The sequence below is a fragment of the Leuciscus leuciscus genome, assembly GCF_965113295.1.
Source record: "Leuciscus leuciscus genome assembly, chromosome: 10".
In the NCBI taxonomy this organism is placed as follows: Eukaryota; Metazoa; Chordata; class Actinopteri; order Cypriniformes; family Leuciscidae; genus Leuciscus; species Leuciscus leuciscus.
The window spans coordinates 45,098,425-45,110,924 of NC_138734.1; the positions used below are offsets into that span (position 1 = coordinate 45,098,425).

The 12,500-nt window shown below is 44.0% G+C and overlaps 1 protein-coding gene across 1 annotated transcript in view; it reads left to right on the plus strand.

The window, feature by feature from the left end:
• The first annotated feature begins 12,130 nt into the window (after positions 1-12,130).
• Positions 12,131-12,500, plus strand: part of afg2b (AFG2 AAA ATPase homolog B) — a 10,437-nt gene continuing 10,067 nt past the window's right edge. The window contains exon 1 of the mRNA XM_082181478.1: positions 12,131-12,287. The gene's annotated coding sequence lies outside the window, so the exon portion shown is untranslated. The remainder of the gene's footprint in view (positions 12,288-12,500) is intronic.

Here is a 12,500-nt window from a genome sequence, read left to right on the forward strand (position 1 = left end):
TGATTCTGCTGGATCGAGGCACGTCTGATGCTCAGAGCGGTTAAGGTAAAGACACTCTTTACCTGCAGACACTCACTCACTCACACACACACACACACACACACACACACACACACAGGCTGAACGCTGTATAATCTCTAACTGAGCATTCCTGCAGATCAATTGCATGGCATGCGACGACACACACTACTACATGCAAGTCTTCTGAAGTTTAGATGATGATACAGCAACAGTTCATCCGTATGAAAAATTGGCTTTTGTCAACATTGCAAGTCAAAAGTCAAAGCGAACACAATCCCAGTTGTTTGAGATTGTGTGGAGACCAAATGAGACTTTTGCATAAGTTTCCTTAATTTCATCCCTACATGCAAGAGTCTCAGATGAGTTTCCATTCAAGGTTTCACTTACAGTGGGGAGAACAAGTATTTGATACACTGCCGATTTTGCAGGTTTTCCCACTTACAAAGCATTTAGAAGTCTGTAATTTTTATCGTAGGTACTCTTCAACTGTGAGAGACAGAATCTAAAACAAAAATCCAGAAAATCACATTGTATGATTTTTAAATAATGAATTTGCATTTTATTGCATGACATATGTATTTGATCGCCTACCAACCAGTAAGAATTCCGGCTCTCACAGACCTGTTAGTTTTTCTTTAAGAAGCCCTCCTGTTCTCCACTCATTACCTGTATTAACTGCACCTGTTTGAACTCGTTACCTGTATAAAAGACACCCGTCCACACACTCAATCAAACAGACTCCAACCTCTCCACATTGGCCAAGACCAGAGAGCTGTATAAGGACATCAGGGATAAAACTGTAGACCTGCACAAGGCTGGGATGGGCTACAGGACAATAGGCAAGCAGCTTGGTGAGAAGGCAACAACTGTTGGCGCAATTATTAGAAAATGGAAGAAGTTCAAGATGACGGTCAATCTCCCTCGGTCTGGGGCACCATGCAAGATCTCACCTCGTGGGGCATCAATGATCATGAGGAAGGTGAGGGATCAGCCCAGAACTACACGGCAGGACCTGGTCAATGACCTGAAGAGAGCTGGGACCACAGTCTCAAAGAAAACCATTAGTAACACACTACGCCGTCATGGATTAAAATCCTACAGCGCACGCAAGGTCCCCCTGCTCAAGCCAGCGCATGTCCAGGCCCGTCTGAAGTTTGCCAGTGACCATCTGGATGAACCAGAGGAGGAATGGGAGAAGGTCATGTGGTCTGATGAGACAAAAAATGTAGCTTTTTGGTCTAAACTCCACTCGCCGTGTTTGGAGGAAGAAGAAGGATGAGTACAACCCCAAGAACACCATCCCAACCATCATTCTTTGGGGATGCTTTTCTGCAAAGGGGACAGGATGACTGCACCGTATTGAGGGGAGGATGGATGGGGCCATGTATCGCAAGATCTTGGCCAACAACCTCCTTCCTTCAGTAAGAGCACTGAAGATGGGTCGTGGCTGGGTCTTCCAGCAGGACAACGACCCGAAACACACAGCCAGGGCAACTAAGGAGTGGCTCCGTAAGAAGCATCTCAAGGTCCTGGAGTGGCCTAGCCAGTCTCCAGACCTGAACCCAATAGAAAATCTTTGGAGGGACAGCGACAGCCCCGACAGCGACAGCCCCGAAACCTGAAGGATCTGGAGAAGGTCTGTATGGAGGAGTGGGCCAGAATCCCTGCTGCAGTGTGTGCAAACCTGGTCAAGAACTACAGGAAACGTATGATCTCTGTAATTGCAAACAAAGGTTTCTGTTCCAAATATTAAGTTCTGCTTTTCTGATGTATCAAATATTTATGTCATGCAATAAAATACAAACTAATTACTTTGGATTTTTGTTTTAGATTCCGTCACTCACAGTTGAAGAGTACCTATGATAAAAAGTACAGACTTCTACATGCTTTGTAAGTGTGAAAACCTGCAAAATCGGCAGTGTATCAAATACTTGTTCTCCCCACTGTATGCACAAAATTGGAATATCATAAATAAAGCAGCATTTCCATCCCATGTGTCCAAGAGAGAAAAAATAAATAAATAAATAAATAAATAAATAAAAATATTCACCAGCTATTTTTGGCTACTTATTTGTGGCTATTTTTAGTCCTCCTGAAGACAAACGTGCTGCGTAACACGAGAATGATCCTCATTGGTTCTTGCTGAGGCTCAAACGTGCTGCGTAACACGAGAATGATCCTCATTGGTTCTTGCTGAAGCTCAAACGTGCCGCGTAACACGAGAATGAACCTCATTGGTTCTTGCAAAAGCTCAAACGTGCTGCGTAACACGAGAATGAACCTCATTGGTTCTTGCAGAAGCTCAAACATGCTGCGTAACACGAGAATGATCCTCATTGGTTCTTGCTGAAGCTCAAACGTGCTGGGTAACACGAGAATGAACCTCATTGGTTCTTGCAGAAGCTCAAACGTGCTGCGTAACACGAGAATGATCCTCACTGGTTCTTGCTGAAGCTCAAACGTGCCGCGTAACACGAGAATGAACCTCATTGGTTCTTGCAGAAGCTCAAACGTGTTGCGTAACACGAGAATGAACCTCATTGGTTCTTGCAAAAGCTCAAACGTGCTGCGTAACAAGAGAATGATCCTCATTGGTTCTTGCAGAAGCTCAAACGTGCTGGGTAACACGAGAATGAACCTCATTGGTTCTTGCAGAAGCTCAAACGTGCTGCGTAACACGAGAATTAACCTCATTGGTTCTTGCAGAAGCTCAAATGTGCTGCGTAACACGAGAATGATCCTCACTGGTTCTTGCAAAAGCTCAAACGTGCTGCGTAACATGAGAATGATCCTCATTGGTTCTTGCTGAAGCTCAAACGTGCTGCGTAACACAAGAATGAACCTCATTGGTTCTTGCTGAAGCTCAAACGTGCTGCATAAGACGAGAATGAACCTCATTGGTTCTTGCAAAAGCTCAAACGTGCTGCGTAACACGAGAATGAACCTCATTGGTTCTTGCAAAAGCTCAAACGTGCTTCGTAACACGAGAATGAACCTCATTGGTTCTTGCAAAAGCTCAAACGTGCTGCGTAACACGAGAATGAACCTCATTGGTTCTTCCAAAAGCTCAAACGTGCTGCGTAACACGAGAATGAACCTCATTGGTTCCTGCAAAAGCTCAAACGTTCTGCGTAACACGAGAATGAACCTCATTGGTTCTTGCTGAAGCTCAAACGTGCTGCGTAACACGAGAATGAACCTCATTGGTTCTTGCAAAAGCTCAAACGTGCTGCGTAACACGAGAATGAACCTCATCGGTTCTTGCAAAAGCTCAAACGTGCTGCGTAACATGAGAATGATCCTCATTGGTTCTTGCTGAAGCTCAAACGTGCTGCGTAACACGAGAATGAACCTCATTGGTTCTTGCTAAAGCTCAAACGTGCTGCATAAGACGAGAATGAACCTCATTGGTTCTTGCAAAAGCTCAAACGTGCTGCGTAACACGAGAATGAACCTCATTGGTTCTTGCAAAAGCTCAAACGTGCTTCGTAACACGAGAATGAACCTCATTGGTTCTTGCAAAAGCTCAAACGTGCTGCGTAACACGAGAATGAACCTCATCGGTTCTTGCAAAAGCTCAAACGTGCTGCGTAACACGAGAATGATCCTCATCGGTTCTTGCTGAAGCTCAAACGTGCTGCGTAACACGAAAATGAACCTCATTGGTTCTTGTAGAAGCTCAAACGTGCTGCGTAACACGAGAATGATCCTCATTGAGTCTTGCAGAAGCTCAAACGTGCTGCGTAACACGAGAATGATCCTCATTGGTTCTTGCAAAAGCTCAAACGTGCTGCGTAACACGAGAATGATCCTCATTGGTTCTTGCAAAAGCTCAAACGTGCTGCGTAACACGAGAATGATCCTCATTGAGTCTTGCAGAAGCTCAAACGTGCTGCGTAACACGAGAATGAACCTCATTGGTTCTTGCAAAAGCTCAAACGTGCTGCGTAACACGAGAATGAACCTCATTGGTTCTTGCAGAAGCTCAAACGTGCTGCGTAACACGAGAATGAACCTCATTGGTTCTTGCAGAAGCTCAAACGTGCTGGGTAACACGAGAATGATCCTCATTGAGTCTTGTAGAAGCACAAACGTGCTGCGTAAATGAGAATGAACGAGCGAGAATGAACCTCATTGCGAGAATGAATTCTCAAGCGAGAATGAACCTCATTGGTTCTTGCAGAAGCTCAAACGTGCTGCGTAACACGAGAATGAACCTCATTGGTTCTTGCAGAAGCTCAAACGTGCTGCGTAACACGAGAATGAACCTCATTGGTTCTTGCTGAAGCTCAAACGTGCTGCGTAACACGAGAATGAACCTCATTGGTTCTTGCAGAAGCTCAAACGTGCTGCGTAACACGAGAATGATCCTCATTGGTTCTTGCTGAAGCTCAAGCGTGCTGCGTAACACGAGAATGAACCTCATTGGTTCTTGCAAAAGCTCAAACGTGCTGCGTAACACGAGAATGATCCTCATTGGTTCTTGCTGAAGCTCAAGCGTGCTGCGTAACACGAGAATGAACCTCATTGGTTCTTGCTGAAGCTCAAGCGTGCTGCGTAACACGAGAATGAACCTCATTGGTTCTTGCAAAAGCTCAAACGTGCTACGTAACACGAGAATGATCCTCATTGGTTCTTGCTGAAGCTCAAGCGTGCTGCGTAACACGAGAATGAACCTCATTGGTTCTTGCAAAAGCTCAAACGTGCTGCGTAACACGAGAATGATCCTCATTGGTTCTTGCAAAAGCTCAAACGTGCTGCGTAACACGAGAATGATCCTCATTGGTTCTTGCAGAAGCTCAAACGTGCTGCGTAACACGAGAATGATCCTCATTGGTTCTTGCTGAAGCTCAAGCGTGCTGCGTAACACGAGAATGAACCTCATTGGTTCTTGCTGAAGCTCAAGCGTGCTGCGTAACACGAGAATGAACCTCATTGGTTCTTGCAAAAGCTCAAACGTGCTGCGTAACACGAGAATGATCCTCATTGGTTCTTGCAGAAGCTCAAACGTGCTGCGTAACACGAGAATGATCCTCATTGGTTCTTGCTGAAGCTCAAACGTGCTGCGTAACACGAGAATGATCCTCATTGGTTCTTACTGAAGCTCAAACGTGCTGCGTAACACGAGAATGAACCTCATTGGTTCTTGCTGAAGCTCAAACGTGCTGCGTAACCTGAGAATGATCCTCATTGGTTCTTGCTGAAGCTCAAACATGCTGCGTAACACGAGAATGAACCTCATTGGTTCTTGCTGAAGCTCAAACGTGCTGCGTAACACGAGAATGAACCTCATTTGTTCTTCCAGAAGCTCAAACGTGCTGCGTAACACGAGAATGAACCTCATTGGTTCTTGCTGAAGCTCAAACGTGCTGCGTAACACGAGAATGAACCTCATTTGTTCTTCCAGAAGCTCAAGCGTGCTGCGTAACACGAGAATGAACCTCATTGGTTCTTGCAGAAGCTCAAACGTGCTGCGTAACACGAGAATGAACCTCATTGGTTCTTGCAGAAGCTCAAACGTGCTGCGTAACACGAGAATGAACCTCATTGGTTCTTGCAGAAGCTCAAACGTGTTGCGTAACACGAGAATGAACCTCATTGGTTCTTGCAGAAGCTCAAACGTGCTGCGTAACACGAGAATGAACCTCATTGGTTCTTGCTGAAGCTCAAGCGTGCTGCGTAACACGAGAATGAACCTCATTGGTTCTTGCAGAAGCTCAAACGTGCTGCGTAACACGAGAATGAACCTCATTGGTTCTTGCAGAAGCTCAAACGTGCTGCGTAACACGAGAATGATCCTCATTGGTTCTTGCAGAAGCTCAAACGTGCTGCGTAACACGAGAATGATCCTCATTGGTTCTTGCTGAAGCTCAAGCGTGCTGCGTAACACGAGAATGAACCTCATTGGTTCTTGCTGAAGCTCAAGCGTGCTGCGTAACACGAGAATGAACCTCATTGGTTCTTGCAAAAGCTCAAGCGTGCTGCGTAACACGAGAATGATCCTCATTGGTTCTTGCAGAAGCTCAAACGTGCTGCGTAACACGAGAATGATCCTCATTGGTTCTTGCTGAAGCTCAAACGTGCTGCGTAACACGAGAATGATCCTCATTGGTTCTTACTGAAGCTCAAACGTGCTGCGTAACACGAGAATGAACCTCATTGGTTCTTGCTGAAGCTCAAACGTGCTGCGTAACACGAGAATGAACCTCATTGGTTCTTGCTGAAGCTCAAACGTGCTGCGTAACACGAGAATGATCCTCATTGGTTCTTGCTGAAGCTCAAACGTGCTGCGTAACACGAGAATGAACCTCATTTGTTCTTGCAGAAGCTCAAACGTGCTGCGTAACACGAGAATGAACCTCATTGGTTCTTGCAGAAGCTCAAACGTGCTGCGTAACACGAGAATGAACCTCATTGGTTCTTGCAGAAGCTCAAACGTGCTGCGTAACACGAGAATGAACCTCATTGGTTCTTGCAGAAGCTCAAACGTGCTGCGTAACACGAGAATGAACCTCATTGGTTCTTGCAGAAGCTCAAACGTGCTGCGTAACACGAGAATGAACCTCATTGGTTCTTGCTGAAGCTCAAACGTGCTGCGTAACACGAGAATGAACCTCATTGGTTCTTGCAGAAGCTCAAACGTGCTGCGTAACACGAGAATGATCCTCATTGGTTCTTGCTGAAGCTCAAGCGTGCTGCGTAACACGAGAATGAACCTCATTGGTTCTTGCTGAAGCTCAAACGTGCTGCGTAACACGAGAATGATCCTCATTGGTTCTTGCTGAAGCTCAAACATGCTGCGTAACACGAGAATGAACCTCATTGGTTCTTGCTGAAGCTCAAACGTGCTGCGTAACACGAGAATGAACCTCATTTGTTCTTCCAGAAGCTCAAACGTGCTGCGTAACACGAGAATGATCCTCATTGGTTCTTACTGAAGCTCAAACGTGCTGCGTAACACGAGAATGAACCTCATTGGTTCTTGCTGAAGCTCAAACGTGCTGCGTAACATGAGAATGATCCTCATTGGTTCTTGCTGAAGCTCAAACATGCTGCGTAACACGAGAATGAACCTCATTGGTTCTTGCTGAAGCTCAAACGTGCTGCGTAACACGAGAATGAACCTCATTGGTTCTTGCTGAAGCTGAAACGTGCTGCGTAACACGAGAATGAACCTCATTTGTTCTTCCAGAAGCTCAAGCGTGCTGCGTAACACGAGAATGAACCTCATTGGTTCTTGCAGAAGCTCAAACGTGCTGCGTAACACGAGAATGAACCTCATTGGTTCTTGCAGAAGCTCAAACGTGCTGCGTAACACGAGAATGAACCTCATTGGTTCTTGCAGAAGCTCAAACGTGCTGCGTAACACGAGAATGAACCTCATTGGTTCTTGCAGAAGCTCAAACGTGCTGCGTAACACGAGAATGAACCTCATTGGTTCTTGCTGAAGCTCAAGCGTGCTGCGTAACACGAGAATGAACCTCATTGGTTCTTGCAGAAGCTCAAACGTGCTGCGTAACACGAGAATGAACCTCATTGGTTCTTGCAGAAGCTCAAACGTGCTGCGTAACACGAGAATGATCCTCATTGGTTCTTGCAGAAGCTCAAACGTGCTGCGTAACACGAGAATGATCCTCATTGGTTCTTGCTGAAGCTCAAGCGTGCTGCGTAACACGAGAATGAACCTCATTGGTTCTTGCTGAAGCTCAAGCGTGCTGCGTAACACGAGAATGAACCTCATTGGTTCTTGCAAAAGCTCAAACGTGCTGCGTAACACGAGAATGATCCTCATTTGTTCTTGCAGAAGCTCAAACGTGCTGCGTAACACGAGAATGATCCTCATTGGTTCTTGCTGAAGCTCAAACGTGCTACGTAACACGAGAATGATCCTCATTGGTTCTTACTGAAGCTCAAACGTGCTGCGTAACACGAGAATGAACCTCATTGGTTCTTGCTGAAGCTCAAACGTGCTGCGTAACACGAGAATGAACCTCATTGGTTCTTGCTGAAGCTCAAACGTGCTGCGTAACACGAGAATGATCCTCATTGGTTCTTGCTGAAGCTCAAACGTGCTGCGTAACACGAGAATGAACCTCATTGGTTCTTGCTGAAGCTCAAACGTGCTGCGTAACACGAGAATGAACCTCATTTGTTCTTGCAGAAGCTCAAACGTGCTGCGTAACACGAGAATGAACCTCATTGGTTCTTGCAGAAGCTCAAACGTGCTGCGTAACACGAGAATGAACCTCATTGGTTCTTGCAGAAGCTCAAACGTGCTGCGTAACACGAGAATGAACCTCATTGGTTCTTGCAGAAGCTCAAACGTGCTGCGTAACACAAGAATAAACCTCATTGGTTCTTGCAGAAGCTCAAACGTGCTGCGTAACACGAGAATGAACCTCATTGGTTCTTACTGAAGCTCAAACGTGCTGCGTAACACGAGAATGAACCTCATTGGTTCTTACTGAGGCTCAAACGTGCTGCGTAACACGAGAATGAACCTCATTGGTTCTTGCAGAAGCTCAAACGTGCTGCGTAACACGAGAATGATCCTCATTGAGTCTTGCAGAAGCTCAAACGTGCTGTGTAACACGAGAATGAACCTCATTGGTTCTTGCAGAAGCTCAAACGTGCTGCGTAACACGAGAATGAACCTCATTGGTTCTTGCAGAAGCTCAAACGTGCTGCGTAACTTGAGAATGAACCTCATTGGTTCTTACTGAAGCTCAAACGTGCTGCGTAACACGAGAATGAACCTCATTTGTTCTTGCAGAAGCTCAAACGTGCTGCGTAACACGAGAATGAACCTCATTGGTTCTTGCAGAAGCTCAAACGTGCTGCGTAACACGAGAATGAACCTCATTGGTTCTTGCAGAAGCTCAAACGTGCTGCGTAACACGAGAATGAACCTCATTGGTTCTTGCAGAAGCTCAAACGTGCTGCGTAACACGAGAATGAACCTCATTGGTTCTTGCAGAAGCTCAAACGTGCTGCGTAACACGAGAATGAACCTCATTGGTTCTTGCAGAAGCTCAAACGTGCTGCGTAACACGAGAATGAACCTCATTGGTTCTTGCTGAAGCTCAAGCGTGCTGCGTAACACGAGAATGAACCTCATTGGTTCTTGCAGAAGCTCAAACGTGCTGCGTAACACGAGAATGAACCTCATTGGTTCTTGCAGAAGCTCAAACGTGCTGCGTAACACAAGAATAAACCTCATTGGTTCTTGCAGAAGCTCAAACGTGCTGCGTAACACGAGAATGAACCTCATTGGTTCTTACTGAAGCTCAAACGTGCTGCGTAACACGAGAATGAACCTCATTGGTTCTTACTGAGGCTCAAACGTGCTGCGTAACACGAGAATGAACCTCATTGGTTCTTGCAGAAGCTCAAACGTGCTGCGTAACACGAGAATGATCCTCATTGAGTCTTGCAGAAGCTCAAACGTGCTGCGTAACACGAGAATGAACCTCATTGGTTCTTGCAGAAGCTCAAACGTGCTGCGTAACACGAGAATGAACCTCATTGGTTCTTGCAGAAGCTCAAACGTGCTGCGTAACACGAGAATGAACCTCATTTGTTCTTGCAGAAGCTCAAACGTGCTGCGTAACACGAGAATGAACCTCATTGGTTCTTGCAGAAGCTCAAACGTGCTGCGTAACACGAGAATGAACCTCATTGGTTCTTGCAGAAGCTCAAACGTGCTGCGTAACACGAGAATGAACCTCATTGGTTCTTGCAGAAGCTCAAACGTGCTGCGTAACACGAGAATGAACCTCATTGGTTCTTGCAGAAGCTCAAACGTGCTGCGTAACACAAGAATAAACCTCATTGGTTCTTGCAGAAGCTCAAACGTGCTGCGTAACACGAGAATGAACCTCATTGGTTCTTACTGAAGCTCAAACGTGCTGCGTAACACGAGAATGAACCTCATTGGTTCTTGCAGAAGCTCAAACGTGCTGCGTAACACGAGAATGGACCTCATTGGTTCTTACTGAAGCTCAAACGTGCTGCGTAACACGAGAATGAACCTCATTGGTTCTTGCAGAAGCTCAAACGTGCTGCGTAACACGAGAATGAACCTCATTGGTTCTCCGTTATACTAAGAATAACGCTTAGTATTCCACCTGCGTTAATACTAAGACCCGTATTAGTTTTACGATCTCTTTATGAACTCTTTGAAGTGGTAGTTGCGTAGTTGTCAATGGAGGGACAGAAAGCTCTAAGATTTCATCAAAAATATATTCATTTGTGTTCCGAAGATGAACGAAAGACTAACGGGTTTGGACCAACTTGAGGGTGAGTAATTAATGACAGAACTTTCATTTTTGGGTGAACTAACCCTGAACATATCTGAGCTTTGAAAGAGCACCATCTAACCCTAATACTGGTAATGTACTACTAAATGTGGTTATTTTGTTGATCTTGCACCGGGAATCACTGAATTAGAAAAGGATGAGCATCAATAAATACATTTTTTTTAAATTATATAATGAATAAATCATTATTTTAGTTATATATAGCTATACAATAAGTATACTATTATTTGTGCATAGTTGTTTACAATAAATGGCTTCTCTAAATGCATTAAAGTTTCGTGTTGTGGTTTCATGTTGAAGTTACATAAAGCTGAACAATAGTTGAGTAGAAGTATGCGGTCGGTCTGCATGCTGTGAACTCCAGTGATCTTCTCACGCTCTCCTCTAGAGGAACGCTGGTGTCATTAACACGCAGAACATTATCAAGCAGTGACTAGTTATTAAGTAGGCCGTTTGTTTATTAAAGCTTCAAACGGATTAGTTTACTCCTGATGGATTCTGTAAGAAAGTCTTATAATATATAAAATATATAATGTTCAACTCATTCAGAGGAGTGTGTTCATAACTCAAGATTTATGAGAAAGTAGTACACATACTATCCTATATTGCAAATGTACAAAAATAAGATTGAAGGGAAATTACATTTACTGAGGCTATATACATTTTTCCGTTTTTCTTATGCTTTCAGCACATTGAGCCAAAATGATGCAACAGTTGATTTTTAATCTCTAGTGACTCTCTGAACATTAGCGTGAACAGCTTTAGTTTGGCTCCACCTTCAGGAAAACACACAGTGTTACAGCCTGGATGATTTAATTCTGCAGACAACATAAAGCACAACTAAACTCATAATTCTTTGAGAAGATGTTTCTGGTAATCTTGAATCAGAATAACTTCCTCTTGCAGCATCTCTTCTCTTCTCTGATGATGTGGGCGGGGCAACCTGTCACTCACATGAGATCCACCAACAGCAAACCACAACCATCCAATCAATTCCCCACAAACACAATCAAGCCCCGCCCACATGTGTTCTTGTTCGAGAAGCGTTTAGACATTCTCTGGTTTCACTAAAATGCTCAATAGGTAAGAAAAAACTAGTACAACTTCCGTTTCCTGTCGACTTTAACTAATTCATATCTTTATATTTTTTATTAATATAGGCTACATTTATTATTAAATAAATGCATTAATTTATAAATTAATTAAATAAAGATATTAAAATTAAAATAAGAATAGCGAAATAGCTTTTGTGTTTCACTTAACCTAATCTCAACTCTGATCCTCCTCGGTTCTTGTTCAAAATAAGGCATATGTTATTTTATGTTGCCAGTAGACATATTCAAATACGAGGCATCCTGATAAATGAACTGTGATTTACACATAATAAGGCAGATTATTACAGTACTAAACCCCACTGTACAGCACGTGTTCCATAGAGTGCCTTTACCTTCAAACAACTCCACAACAAACTCGCGATTCATCTCCTAAACAGCAGAAGTTCGGGATAAACTTACAGAAATATAAACATCATCATTCTCTCATAGCTAAGTCTTCTCATAGTTCATTGATCTCAGAAATCTCTCAAAGGTGCAGTGAATTTGACCTTTATCACTGACGAGGTTGACATTTTTGTAAATTGCAAGATTTAAAAGAAGATTCCTCAATTTTCCATTTATGGAGGGCGAGCAAACTGTTCATTTTCCCTTAATTATTTCATGAATTTGTTTTTGTTTTTATCTTATTTTATAATATTTAATGTTTTATTTATGGTTATTAATGTTGTTAGTATCCGATTCAGTCCAGCAGGTGTCGCTGCGTGTTGTCCACCGTGTGACCGCAGCAGTGAAGAAGACAGAAGACACGTGATGTTTGTGTTCATTACAGCATGTGGAGGAAGATCTGTCAGGCTAGTCTGATTGTAATATTCGCACATGAGTTCCAGTCTGGGTAAGAAAACAACGATATCGACATCACTGTTTGATATTACTGTCGATGTTAGGGGTTTGTAGTTTGTAGTTTGTAGTGTGTGTGTGTGTGTGTGTGTGTGTGTGTGTGTGTGTGTGTGTGTGTGTGTGTGTGTGTGTGTGTGTGTGTGTGTGTGTGTGTGTGTGTGTGTGTGTGTGTGTCTGTGTCTGTCTGTGTGTCTGAGAGAGAGAGAGA